General features: G+C 42.8%; 1 protein-coding gene and 1 pseudogene across 1 annotated transcript in view; both read left to right on the plus strand.

Moving 5' to 3' along the window:
* Positions 1 to 1,945: 1,945 nt before the first annotated feature.
* LOC110568017 (uncharacterized) overlaps positions 1,946 to 15,186 on the plus strand; it is a 38,757-nt gene continuing 25,516 nt past the window's right edge. Inside the window, exons 1-2 of the mRNA XM_064378497.1 lie at positions 1,946 to 2,166; positions 6,316 to 6,468. The gene's annotated coding sequence lies outside the window, so the exon portion shown is untranslated. The remainder of the gene's footprint in view (positions 2,167 to 6,315; positions 6,469 to 15,186) is intronic.
* On the plus strand, positions 8,901 to 10,458 carry LOC105704534 (vacuolar protein sorting-associated protein 53 homolog; annotated as a pseudogene).

Raw genomic sequence — 15,186 nt, forward strand, 5'->3', positions numbered from 1 at the left:
GTGCCACCACGCCCAGTTAATTTTTTGTATTTTTAGTAGAGACTGGGTTTCATCATGTTGGCCAGGCTGGTCTCCAACTCCTGACCTCGTGATCCGCTCTCCTGGGGCTTTCAAAGTGCTGGGATTACAGGCGTGAGTCACCGTGCCCAGCCATTCTCTGCATGCTCTTATGGCCCATATCTTTGTGCCTGAAACAGTCCTGGGGATCAGGAGACCCAGTTCTGTTTTCAGCTGAAGTAAGTCCCTTCTTTTCTTTCCTTGAGCCCAGAAGATCAAGGTTACAGTGAGCTGTGATTGTACCACTGCACTCTAGCCTGGGCAGCAGAGTGAGATCCTGCCTCTACAGAAAAAAAAAAAAGATTGAACTCGCCCAAGAAACGGTTTTCTGTAGCTGCCAAGTCTGGTTGCTCTTTGGCAGCAGCCTGGAACACAGCTTTGTGAGGGGACACGGGGATGATGGCCGTGACTGCTAGAGTTAACAGTGATCCTGGTTTGCCTCATGGTTTTCTGGTTTTAGCACCCAGTGTCCTGAATTAGATAATCTGTAAAGTCCCAACCAGAACTATGATACTGTGATTTCCCTTACCCCAGTATCTGAATGTCTCTACATTCTACTGGTTCATTCCCCTTTCTAGAATGCTTTTCACCCATGATGGGGTCATTTTCTATGTAAAAATAGGATACTAATACAAGTGTGATCTAATTTGAAATTGTAAAACCAAACACTGCATGTTATCACTCATAGGCGGGTGTTGAACAATGAGAACACGTGGACACAGGGAGGGGAGCATCACACACTGTTGGGGGTGCTAAGGGAGGGACAGCGGGGGGTACGGAGGGTGGGGAGGGATAACGAGGGGAGAAATAACAGATATAGGTGATGGGGGGATGAAGGCAGCAAACCACCTTGCCATGTATGTACCTATGCAACAATCCTGCATGATCTGCACATGTACCCCAGAACCTAAAGTACAAAAAAAAAAAAAAAAGAAAAGAAACTAAAATACTTCCAGCTCATAATTCACATGGCATCTATCCAATGTTGCTGGCTTTCTCTTGAAATTTTAAATTATCCTATGGTGCCCTGTAAATCTGTGGCAGTGCCCCGAAGCACCTCAGGGCAGTTTGGGAACTGTGGCTTGAAAGCGCAAAGCGTTACTAGAGATAAACAGAAATATTAAATAATAACAAAACAGTAGACTCCCCAGGAAGATTTATCAGTTCTAAATGTATAGGCACCTAATAACACTGCTTCAAAATATATAAAACAAAAGTTGGAAGAATTAGTAGCAGAGATAGACAAATTCACATTCACATACCTCTCTCAATAACTGGTGGAATAAGCATATAATAAATTCAATAAACATAAGTGTAGTGGGAAGCCATTGGAGAGTTTTAAGCAGAAGAGTCATATGACCTGATTTACATTTCAAAAATATCACTCCAGCCCATAATCCATTTTACAGATGGAAAAATGGACACTTGAAGAGGCTTCATAATTTATCAAGGCTACCCAGGGGGTCAAGAAATAGAGAAAACACTGAAGTCCAGACCATTCAATTCCAAAGTCCACGTTCTTAACCACTGTGATATATGACTATCTGGCAAGAATTGTGTCTGTAAAGGGAACTATGCTATTTAAAAGTCAGTATTTTCTTGGTAATTTTTAGTAACCAGTATTGTTAATTGCATTCCTTTATAACTGAGTTCCAGTGGGTACTGCCTCAATTTTGAAGAAAAAGAAGGACATAGACCCATGAATAGGGAAATCGAACAGTTCCTTTCAGTGGTCGCCATTTTGACCCCTTAGTCCCATTTTAAGATAAATGAAGCACTTCAAGATTCTCAGAGCAGGATATGCAGCAATATTTGTCCTGATGTTTTTAGTGGAGGAAGTATGTTCTGCTCCTTAAAAAGACACCTATATGTTCAGTTTCAGGGCAAGTTACTGTTTTCAGAATCCAAGTGAAATCTAACACTATAAAACAATGCCAAGAGCAAACGAAGGAAAGCAAAGATCTGAAGGGGCACCGCTGCCCATCGTTTTGATTCTTCAAGTTTCTGAAAACGTATGAGAAGCACCGTGCGCAGTCTCAGACGTCCATGTGTCCAGCCATCAAAAGGGACCTGTAAAGCAGCATTGACAGTGACCAGGTGCTCAGGAAGGTGAGTGTATGGTCTTCTTTTCTTATTCTTCTCTAAAATGAACTGGCTGGGGTTTACTCCCAAGGCACATGGGTCCTCAGTCCTTGTGTCACCTTCCAAGGGGTTATTTCTGCCTGCCGCACAAATAACACCACAGCATTGTAGTAAAGAAAGAGTTTGAGGGCCGGGCGCGGTGGCTCACGCCTGTAATCCCAACACTTTGGGAGGCCGAGGCAGGTGGATCACAAGATCAGGAGTTTGAGACCAGCCTGGCCAACATGGTGAAATCCCTTCTTTACTAAAAATACAAAAAAAAATTACCTGGGCATGATGGCAGGTGCCTGTAATCCCAGTTACTCCAGAGTCTGAAGCAGGAGAATCGCTTGAACCTGGGAGGCAGAGGTTGCGGCGAGCCAAGATCACGGTACTGCACTCCAGCTTGGGCCGCGGAGCAAAACTTTGTCTCAAAAAAAAAAAAAAGCGTTTGATTGACACCAGACCAGCCACGCCATGCAAAAGACAAGTTATTTCTCAAATCAGACTCTCTGAAAATTCGGGATTGAGGTTTTTAAGGGTAATTTGGTGAGTAGGGGGGTCACAAAGTGGAGAATGCTGATTTGTCGGGTTGAAGATGAAATCATAGGGAGTTGAAGCTGTCTTCCTGCACTGAGTCAGTTCCTGGGTAGGGTCCACAAGACCAGATGAGCCAGCTTATCCATCTAAGTGGGCCAGCTGGTGCTTTGGAACAAAGGGTCTGCAAACTGTCTCAAGCACTGATCTCAGGTTTTACCACAGTGACTCCTAAACCATAATTTCTAATCTTGTGGCTGATTTTCCTGCAAAGACAGTGTAGTCCCCAGCCAAGAAGGGGATTTGTTTTGGGAAAAGGTTGTTGTTATCTTTATTTCAAAGTTAATCTATTAATATAAACTAAGTTCCTCCCCAAGTTCATTTGGTCTGTGCCCAGGAATGAGCAAGGACAGTTTGAATGTTAAAAGCAAAAAGGAGTTGGTTAAGTCAGATTTCTTTCACTGTCATAATTTTCTCGGTTATGATTTTTGCAAAGGTAGTTTCACTTGCAAGCCCAGAGCTAGCTGTGTCACCCGCTCTGCATTCCTGACTGAGTGGAGTGCAAAGCCTGGCTTGCTTTTTTCTTGTAAATCTTTTTTAGTTCATTGTAAATTCTGGATATCAGCCCTTTGTCAGACGGGTAGGCTGCAAAAATTTTTTCCCATTCTGTTGGTTGCCGATTCACTCTATTGACTGTTTCTTTTGCCGTGCAAAAGCTGTGGAGTTTGATTAGGTCCCATTTGTCTATTTTGGCTTTTGTTGCCAATGCTTTTGGTGTTTTGGTCATAAAGTCCTTGCCTACGCCTATGTCCTGAATGGTTTTGCCTAGGTTTCCTTCTAGTGTTTTTATGGTGTTTCGTCTGGACACATGCACACGAATGTTCATTGCAGCACAGTTTACAATAGCAAAGACCTGGAACCAGCCCAAATGCCCATCGATGATAGACTGGACAGGAAAAATGTGGCACATATACACCATGGAATATTATGCAGCCATTAAAAAGGAGGAGTTCACATCCTTCGTAGGGACATGGATGAACCTGGAAAACATCATTCTCTGCAAACTGACACAAGAACACAAAATCAAACACCACATGTTCTCACTCATAGGCGGGTGTTGAACAAGGAGAACACATGGACACAGGGAGGGGAGCACTATACACGGGGGTCTGTTGGGGGGAGGGGGGATAGTGGGGGGGGAGGGGAGTTGGGGAGGGATAGCATGGGGAGAAATGCCAGATATAGGTGAAGGGGAGGGAGGCAGCAAATCATACTGCCAGGTGTGCACCTGTGCAACAACCTTGCATGTTCTTCACATGTACCCCAAAACCTAAAATGCAATAAAAAAAAAAAAAAAAAAAAAAAAATTAAAATATTAGCTGGAAAAAAAAAAAAAAAAAAAAAGCCTGGCTTGCCACCGAGGGCCTGTTCCGCCCTTCTCCTCCCTTCCCACTTTGACCTCCACAGCTGCCCCTCCCATCCCTTCCAAGGGGCCTGATCTCACACCACTTCCCTGGAAAGGTCACCGGCCCCTCCTCCACATCTGGATGATCCAGCTTAAAAGTCAGCACTTCAGTCACCACTGCAGGACCTCTGTTCCTGGGACTCCAGCCACCCCCGCTGACCCCTCCAAGTGAGGGCCTCCTTCTCTTGGCTGCTGACGTGTCCCTGCCATGAGGCCAGAACTGCACTCGCCCGCGCCTCCCTTCCTAAGCCGGCTCACTTGGAGTGAGACCAGCAGTCAGAATTCTGACTCCAAAAGCACCAGTTTTCAGAAAATATTCTGATGTCAGATCTTTTCTGAGATTAAATCTAGGGTTTGGATGTGAGGGGGAAAGAGGAGATGAGAGGTCAGCACCAAGATGAAATGGGTAACTTGGGAAACGGACACCTGACAGACCAGAAGGGGGAGCCTGGCACCCCAAAGACAACTGGCCAGACCCCAACTCTCCCTCTGTACTCTGAACTTCCAACTCCCCAGCTGCTGCTCCCTCTCTCCTTTCCTTCTTCCAAGCCTCCCTCTACCTAGCACCGCGTCCACTCTGCCCTCCCTCATCTGCCTCCAATGTCTCTCTGATCCTTCCTGTCACAGTGCCTTTGCTGGGGTCCCTGCCATGTCTCCCTGCTCATCCCAATGGAAGATCTTCCCAGAACCAGCCCTTTTGTGATAAAATTGTTCCTAAGTCATTTTTTTAAATCTACAGTTCTTATAATCAGCTTCCACTACTTAATTATAAGGGCTAATCATAACTTGTTCAAACCAGTCCCTTCAGCAACATTCAATTATTTTTTTCATTGCAATCACCATCAGAAATGCAATTAACATCATGACCCCATATATGGTATCGGCATGCATCAGTACCACCATAAGGGCTGTTTTTATGTTGGGTGGGTTGCTTGGGTGGGGTCTCCATTATGATTTTGAAAATCATTAAAATAAAAGTCTCATGAGATAATCATTATCCTTAATAAGAGATAATAAGGATAACCTTATTATCTCTTATTAAGGATAATCATCTCATTAAGGATAACATTATTATCCTTATCATCTCTTATTAAGGATAATTATTATTAATAAGAGATAAGGATTATCTTATCCTTATTAATAATTTAGAAAATTTCAGAAAATAATTTAGAAAATTCAGAAAATTTCCCTTCTTTTCTATTTCGTTAAAGAAGAAAAAAGAGGCTGGGTATGGTGGCTTGCACCTATAACCCCAGAACTTTGGGAGGCTGAGTTGGGAGGGTTGCTTGAGACCAGGAGTTTGAGACCAGCCTGGCCAACATGGTGAGATGCATCTCTACAAAAAATTAAAGAGTTATCCAAGTGCAATGTCACCCACCTGTAGTCCCAGGTGCGACTCCCTACTTGGGAGGTTGAGGTAGGAAGATTGCTTGAGCCTGGCAGTTTGAGGCTGCAGTGAGCTGTGATCACCCCACTGTACTCCAGCCCGGGTGACAGAGTGACACTCGGAAGGAAGGGAGGGAGGGAGGAAGGGTTGTAACTGACCAGATTGATTTTCTGACCCAATAACACTGGGTAACCTGCTGGAAAAATCTCTGCCCTATAGGACTTTTCATGGAGCTTTGTACATGGCTGAAACTTTATAAGTTTGTCTTGCACACTTGATCCAAAGTTTATAATACTTTTTCTTTTTCTTTTTCTTTTTCTTTTTTTTTTTTTTTTTTTGAGACAGAGTCTTGCTCCATCACCCAGGCTGGAATGCATTCGCATGTCTCAGCTCACTGCAACCTCCTCCTCCCGGGATCAAGCAATTCTCCTGCGTCAGCCTCCTGAGTAGTGAGTCTACAGGCATGCACCACCACACCAGGCTAATTTTTGTATTTTTCGTAGAGATGGGGTTTTACCATGTTGGTCAGGCTGGTCTTGAACTCTTGACCTCAAGTAATCTGCCCGTCTCGGTCTCCCAAAATGCTGGGATTACAGGCTTAAGCCACTGTGCCCAGCTCAAAGTCAATACTATTTTAAATGTTCTTCTGATGTTGTTGTGTAATAACAGTATTCCTTTTCTACATATTCAGATGCATAGACTTCTCCTTATGACATCCACTGTCATGCTGTTTTTTCTTACACTCCAGTTTATGCTTGTAAGACCTGATGACTCCCCACCAAGAGTCCTACCAGTTTCCTTGGAACCTTTGCTCATGACAATTCAAGATGAATGTTACACACTGGAGAAAGAGATCTGCATCTGTGGCCTTCAACTGAGCAACTCAGAGATTGCCAGACTTGTGAGTTATGGTTTTAAAAATATTTCTTCAAATCTTAATATAAGCATAGTATATCATGTGTTCCAGCTGTAGTTCATGTGATTACTGATTGATATACTGCAAGGTTTTCTCTAAAACCAAAACAAAACCAACACTATATTTTAAGTTAATATTAAGTTAAATATTTCAAACATAAAAATGGAGAAAATATTAGAACTGACCATGACCCAAATGTAGTATACTATTTTTAAAGGTGTAACATTTGCAGATATTGACAAATATATTATTATATATACATGCATGTGTTTATTTGCAAAATGGAATTATACAGTGTATATGATTTTGTGACTCTTTTACTCACATTATATTGTGAAGATTTCTCCACATTTATAAAGTTTGACTTCCATAATATCACACATAACCTTCATTCTTGAAAGACAGCTTTGCTGGATATACAATTATAGATTAACTTTTTTTTTTTTTTTTGAGACAGAGTCTCACTCTGTTGCCCAGGCTGAAGTGCAGTGGCATGATCTCAACTCATTGCAGCCCCCATCTCCCAGGTTCAAGCAATTCTCCTGCCTCAGCCTCCCCAGTAGCTGAGACCACAGGCATGTGCCACCACACCTGCCTAATTTTTGTATTTTTAGTAGAAACAGGGTTTCACCATGTTGGTCAGACTGGTCTTGAACTCCTGACCTCAGGTGATCCACCCACCTCGGCCTCCCAAAGTGCTGGGATTACAGACATGAGCCACTGCACCCAGTCCTAAAATCTTAATAAATGGGTTTAATGGCATTTTTGATAGATTTAGAGAGATAATTAGTAAAATGAGGACAGATCATAAGAAAATATCCAGAAAGAATGAAGCATGAAATAACAAAAGAAAGAAAAGTCAAAAGAAAAGGTGAGAGACATAAGTAGATAGGCTGGTTGCTGTGGCTTGAGCCTGTAATCCCAGCACTTTGGGAGGCCAAGGTGGGAGTAACACTTGAGCCCATGAGTTTGAGACCAGCCTGAGCAACATAGCAGGACCTCGTCTCTTAAAAAAAAAAAAAACTTAATGAGCCAGATGTGGTGGCACATGCCTGTAGTCCCAGCTACTCAGGAAGCTGAGACAGGAGGATCACTTGAGCCTGGGAGGTGGAGGCTATAGTGAGCCATGACCACATCATTGTACTCCAACCTGGACAACAAAGCAAGGCCCTGTCTCAAAAAAAAAAAAGAGAGAGAGAGACTTAGTAGATAAGTGAGATAATCAACACATATGTAATTGAAGTCCCAGAAGGAGAAGAGAATGAGAATGAGACAAAAGCAATACTTGAAAAGATAATAGCTAAAAACTTAAACTGTTGAAAGGCGTAAAACACAGATTCAAATTGAGTTGTTAATCCCAAGAAGGTTAAACACAATGAAAATTTAGAAACATCATAATAGCACTATTAAAGACCAAAGACAAAGAGAAAATATTAAAATTAGTCAATAAATAACACATTACCTTCAAAGGAACTACAATAAAACTGGTATCTGACTTTTCAAAACTGGTATCTGACAATGGAAGTCAGTTACCAATAGAATATCTTCAAAATCCTGAAGGGAAAATGCCAACTAAGAATTCTATACCCAACAAAAATATTTTTCAAAAATGGAAGTGAAGCAAAGACATTGTCAGACCAACAGAAACTGGAAGAATTTGTCACAAGCAGATCTTCCCTAAAAGAAATACTAATGCACATTCTTTAAAGAAAAATGATCCCAGATGGAAGGTTGGAGGTACAGGAAGAATCAAAGAGCCATGAAAATGGCTTTCTTATATAACTTAAAAGATCTGACTGTTAATTTTATATGGAGATATAAGTGGCAAAAAATAAGCAGGACAATCTTGAGCACAAAGAACAGAGCAGGAGAATTTTCTCTAACAGATATTAACACTTCTTATAGAGCTACAGAAATTAAGGTAGTGTAATATTGCTGCAAGCATAGATAAGTATACCAATGGAAAAGAATAGGAAGCCTGGAAACAGAGTCTTAGCTTTATGGACATTTAATTATTGACAAAGATGACAATGCATGGCATCGAGGAAAAGATGGCCTTTTCAATCAATGATGATAAGACCACTGGAGATAAGCATGGGGTATAAAGAAGCTTGATCCCTACTTCACATCATACCCCCAAATCAATGCTGGTGGATTGCAGAGTTGAAAGGCAAAGCAATAAAGTTTCTAGAAGATAATACAAGAAAATATCATCGTGACTTTGGAGTGGAGAAACGCTTTTTTAGAAGTATACAAAAAACACTAACCATAAAAGAAAAGATTGATTAAGTTAGACTCCATTAAAACTAACAACTTTTGTTCATCAAGAATTACCATTAAGGTTGCGGAGCGGGGGCTGGGTGGCGGCCGAGGGCCTGAGTGGGGCCCTGCGGGGGTCGCAGGGGCTAGGCGGCGGAATGATGGAGGAGGAGGAGCTGGAGTTCCTGGAGGAGCTGGAAGCGATGCTGCAGCTCATGCCCGAGGTGCAGCTGGCCATCGAGCAGGTATTTCCAAGCCAGGACCCTCTAGATCGAGCAGATTTCAATGCTCTTGAGTATATCAATACCCTGTTCCCAACAGAGAAATCTCTGGCAAACAGATGAAGTCGTGAACAAAATTAGGCTGAAAATAAGGAGATTGGATGACAATATTCAAACTGTTGTAAGAGGTCAGACGAACATGGGGCAGGATGGACGGCAAGCACTTGAAGAGGCTCAGAAAGCTATCCAGCAACTCTTTGGCAAAATCGAAGATATCAAAGACAAAGCTGAAAAATCAGAGCAAATGGTGAAAGAAATCACCCATGATATTAAGCAGTTAGATCATGCTAAACGCCACCTGACCACCTCGATCACAACACTGAACCACCTGCACATGTTAGCAGGAGGCGTCGATTCCCTGGAAGCCATGACCAGGTGAAGACAATATGGAGAAGTTGCTAATCTCCTTCAGGGTGTAATGAATGTCCTGGAGCACTTCCACAAGTACATGGGGATTCCACAGATCCGGCAGCTTTCTGAAAGAGTGAAGCCTGCGCAGACTGAGTTAGGACAGCAAATCCTGGCCGACTTTGAAGAAGCATTTCCTTCCCAGGGCACTAAGAGACCGGGAGGACCCAGCAATGTTCTACAAGATGCGTGTCTGGTTGCTAATATTCTGGAAGCCAGAATCAAGCAGGAGATCATGAAAAAGTTTATTAAACAGCATCTGTCAGAGTATCTAGTACTTTTTCAGGAAAACCAAGATGTTGCCTGGCTGGACAAAATCGACAGACACTACGCCTGGATAAAACGCCAACTCGTGGACTATGAGGAGAAATACGGCCGCATGCTTCCACGTGAGTGGTACACGGCTGAGAGGATTGCAGTAGAATCTTGCCATGTGACAAGGATAGAACTTGCCAAGATTATGCGGACCAGAGCAAAAGACATTGAAGTGAAGTTGCTTCTTTTTGCTATTCAGAGAACAACTAACTTTGAGGGGGTTCTTGCAAAACGCTTCTCCGGCTGCACCCTGACAGAAGGGACCCTGAAAAAGCTTGAGTCTCCACCCACTTCTACCAATCCCTTCCTGGAAGATGAGCCAACACCAGAGATGGAGGAACTTGCAACGGAGAAAGGAGATTGAGATCAACCAAAGAAGCCCAAAGCCCCAGACAATCCATTTCATGGCATTGTTTCCAAGTGCTTTGAGCCTCATCTCTATGTGTACATCGAATCCCAGGACAAGAACCTCGGAGAGCTGATAGATCGGTTTCTGGCTGATTTCAAAGCCCAGGGGCCCCCTAAGCCCAACACTGATGAAGCGGGTGCTGTGCTCCCCAGCTGTGCCGACCTCTTTGTCTACTACAAGAAGTGCATGGTGCAGTGCTCCCAGCTCAGCACTGGGGAGCCGATGATCGCCCTGACCACCATTTTCCAGAAGTGCCTCCGAGAATATGCCTAGAAAATCCTCTCTGGCAACCTGTCTAAGTGAGTCCTGTTCATCATAGTGTGAGTGGTGACGTGAGATGCAAATATACCTAAATATGGGAATCTTTAAGGAAATCCACTCCAAAGTTGTTTCCCGAACCAGTGAGAGTGTCAAGGAAGAAAGCACTCTTACTGAGTTCCCAAGGGTCTGAAGTGATTTCCTCTCTGACATTCCATAGCTGATGAAGACCGTGAGAGGGAATGTGCACACTGGCTGCCCATGTGGGCCAATCTTGCCCCGGTGGACGAAGGGGAACCAGTCCCATTGTACATGTATTTAATTTCCGTGGATTCAACTATAGATACTTGGCACACACAGAAAAAGTGAGGTTGTGGTGCAAATAACTGTCAAAAAGCATAAGTGGTTTCACTGAAGCCTCCTTCGGTGAGATTATGCCCCGGAGTGAGGGTGAGGGGAATGAACCTGCTCTTTCCTCCTTCCAAGTAGGCTCCAAGTCCCTCTTGTGGTATGCACTTCTTGCCATGCTGGACAGAGCCTAGTGTTTCAAGATGGGGTAGGATCGTGGGGCGGCTGGTGTGTAGCTTCCGGTTATGGTGACTGTTGTGTCATCCTGGGACTTAGAATATTGTCGTATTGCTTACTATTTAAATAAGTGGATCATTCAACTAGGATTTTAGAGATGTTTTGATTATATGGTAGGTTTTGCTGTAATAGAATATGACCTAAAGTGATGCTTCTGAATTTAGTATTTGCAAATCACCCCCATGGCTAAATTTAACAATTCTGGAATTAGTTTCTGTCATGATCACTAAAATGTGTCACATATGGGAGTTTCATGTTACTTGGAAGAAAGAGAATAAAATCCCGTGCTCTACAGGAAAAAAAAAAAAAAAAAAAAAAGAATTACCATTAAGAGAGTGAAAAGGCAAGCCACTAAACTGGAAAAGATATTTGCTATGCATATAATCAAAAAGGATTCTTAGGCAGGATATACATACAACTCCCACACATCATTAAGAAAAAGAAATTATCCAATAGAAACATGGTCAAGAAACTTGAATAGGCACTTACCAAAAAAGCTATCAAATAGCCAATAAAAACATTAGGTGCTCAACCTCATTAGGAATGAATGGAATTCAAATTAAAAACGTGAAGGGTTACTACTACACAGCCACTGAAATAGTGAAAATAAAAGTACATCATCAAGGGTTGGTGAGGAATTGGAGCAAATGGAATTTTCCTACACTGTGGTGGGAGTGTATATTCGCACAGTCACTTGGAAAACTGTACTGCAGCATCTACTGATTCCAGAGTCTGTGATCAGCAGCCCCACTCTAGGTAAATACCCAACATGAATGTATGTACATGGGCACCAGGAGACTTACGCAAAAATGTTCATGGAAATCAGTAACTGGAAACAACCCAAATTTCCATCAACAATAGAATAAATAAAGAAATTGTAGTATATTAATATAGTGGAATGCTATGTGGCAATGAAAATGAGCTAACTGTGGCTATACAAAAATAAAATATGATGACTCTCACAAGCATAATGTTGTACAAATGAAGGGAGGCACGAAAGAACGAATACTGGCTGGGCGCGGTGGCTCACGCCTATAATCCCAGCACTTTGGGAGGCCGAGGCAGGTGGATCATGAGGTCAGGGTATCCTGGCCAACGTGATGAAACCCCATCTCTACTAAAAAATCCAAAAAATTAGCCAGGCATGGTGGCGCATGCCTGTAGTCCTGGCTACTTGGGAGGCTGAGGCAGGGGAATCACTTGAACCTGGGAGGCAGAGGCTGAAGTGAGCTGAGATCACGCCACTGCACTCCGGCCTGCTGGCAGAGCAAGACTCTGTCTCAAAAAAAAAACAAGAATGAATACTGTATGCTTTAATTTATGTAAATTTCAAAAAAACAGGTACAACTGTAATGTTTTATTATCACAAAATTATGTTTAGGGAAGAAAGAGGAAGTAGAGAATAGGTAAGGAAACTAGCAGTCATTTTCTAGGCTGTTTTTAAAAAAAATCCCTTATTTTTTTTCTTTGAATGTGTTCAAGTCATCTTCTATTCTGTCTAATTGTTTCAATAATCTGAATTATTTGGGGGTCTGATATTGTGATCTCTTGCTTCTACTGGCTTTTACTCATGGTGACACCAATTTGTGTGTTTTGTGATTTCTTTTTTACTGTTAACTCATATTTCCAAGGAAAATGGTTGTGGCAATTTCTTGAGCTGAAGTTTGAAAGACCTTCCTCTTCAGGACTTGAATTTGTGTCTGCCATTCACTCTGGGTGCTACCATCCCAGGGTTACATTCAATTAAATTCTTGACTTGCGATTTCTTTGAACCATCCAGATGGTTAATTAATGCAGGGTACAAAACTGTATTCGAGCTAGTCTGTGAGTTCTCAGGGGACACATTTTTCCTTGTATTTATCAGTCTGAGATAGGCAGTTTTCCCCAGGGACCTTTGGGAAAAGGGAGAATTGGGTTTTTATTCTAGCCATCCTTACTCTAAGAGAATAAAACTATTGACCCATTTTGTATTTTGGGCCGTAACTTCACGCAGCATTTTCTACATGACTCCTTGTCTCCAGTGGCTGTGACTTTATCTCCTATTCCCTGGGCTCCATGATCCATGAAAACCACCTACTGTTTGAATGATGCTCTCAAAGGAAAAGCTGGCATCAGTGCTCTGCATACCCCACTGGGCTCCCACTTTCTCTCATTCGTTGACCTTTGGGTATTCCTCATTAAACTGCCAGCCAATGGGCACATTTTGAAAAGAGATTTTTTTTTTTAATTCTAAGAAGAAAACATAGAAGAAAAGCTTTATGACCTTGGATTTGGCAATTATTTCTTGGAAATGACACCAAAGGCACAGGCAGAAAAAAAGAAAAAGTAGATAAATTGGACTACATCAAAATGTAAAACTTCTATGCACCAAAGGATGTGATCAACAAAGTGAAGAGGCAAACTTATGAACTGGGGGAAAATAATTGCAAGTTATGTATCTGATAAGGGGTTAACATCTAGAATATATTTTTAAAAACTGCTACAACTCGGCTGGGCATGGTGGCTCTTGTCTGTAATCCTAGCACTTCCGGAGGCTGAGTCAGGCAGATTGTTTGAGTCTAAGAGTTCGAGACCAGCCTAGCACCATGGTGAAACCCTAACTCTACAAAGAATTAGCCTGGCATGCTGGCATGCACCTGTAGTCCCAGCTGCTCAGGAGGCTAAGGCGGGAGGATTGCCTGAGCCCGGGAGGTGGAGGCTGCAGTGAGCTGGGATCACACCACTGCACTCCGGCCTGGGTGACAGAGTGAAACCTTGTCAACAAAATAAAACAACTGCTGCAACTCAACAACAAAACAGCAAGCAACCTGATTTCCTTCCTTCCTTCTCTCCTTCCTTCCCTCCTTCCTTCCTTCTTCCCTCCCTCCCTCCCTCCCTTCCTCCCTCCCTTCCTGACTCCCTCCCTCCCTCCCTTCCTCCCTCCCTTCCTGACTCCCTCCCTCCCTGACTCCCTCCCTCCCTCCCTTCCTCCCTCCCTTCCTTCCTCCCTCCCTCCCTTCCTTCCTCCCTCCCTTCCTGACTCCCTCCCTCCCTCCCTTCCTTCCTCCCTCCCTTTCTCTCTTTCTTTCTTGGTGTCTCACTGTGTCACCCCGGCTGGAGTGCAGTGGTGCAATCAATCTCACCTGACTGCAACCTCCGCCTCTCAGGTTCAAGTGATTCTCATGCATCAGTCTCCCAAGTAGCTGAGACTACAGGTGCACACCACCATGCCCAGCTAGTTTCTTTTGTTTTGTTTTTATAGTAGAGACAGGGTTTTATCATGTTGGCCAGGCTGGTCTCAAACGCCTGTCCTCTGGCAATCCACCCACCTTGGCCTCCCAAAGGGCCGGGATTATAGGCATAAGCCACCATGCCTGGCCACAACCTGATTTAAAACAGGCAAGGAATTTAACTAGACATTCATCAAAGAAGATGTACAAATGGCCAATACATGCATGAAAAAATGTTCAACATCACTAATCACTAAGGAAATGCAAATCAAAACCACAATGACATGGCAATCTCGCTATCAAAAAAACAGAAAGTAACAAATGTTGACAGGGATGTGGAAAAGTTGTAACCTTGCGCACTGTTGGTGACAACGTGAAATGGTGCAGCCAGTATGGAAAACAGTATGACGGTTCCTCAAAAACATAAAAATAGAATCACCATATAATTCAGCAACATCACTTGTGAATATGTGCCCCAAATAATTAAAAGCAGGATCTCAGAGAGAGATTTCTATACCCATGCTGACAGCAGCGTTATTCATGATAGCCAAAAGGTGGAAGCAACCCAAGTGTCCATTAACAGCTGAATGAATAAGCAGAATGTGGTGTATACAGACAATGGAATATTATTCAGCCTTAAAAAGGAAGGAAATTCCGATACACGCTGCTGCAGCATAAGATGAATCTTGAGGACATGGTGCTAAGTGAATAAGCCAGTCACAAAATGACAAATACTGTATAATTCCACTTACACCATGGAGCTAGGGTAGTCAGATTTATATAGAGAGAAAATAGAATGGTGGTTACCAGGGTCTGCGAAAAGAGGAGAATAGGAAGTTATTGTTTAATAAGTAGAGTTTCAATTTTGCAAGATGAAAAGAGTTCTGGAGATGGATGTGGTTAGGGTTGCACAACAATGCAAATGCTTGATGCCACTGAACTGGATACTTCAAAATGGCTAAGGTGGGAAATGTTATGT

The sequence above is a fragment of the Aotus nancymaae genome, unplaced genomic scaffold (assembly GCF_030222135.1).
Source record: "Aotus nancymaae isolate 86718 unplaced genomic scaffold, 86718_ANA_hifiasm-v0.15.2.pri h1tg000019l, whole genome shotgun sequence".
Classification (NCBI taxonomy): Eukaryota; Metazoa; Chordata; class Mammalia; order Primates; family Aotidae; genus Aotus; species Aotus nancymaae.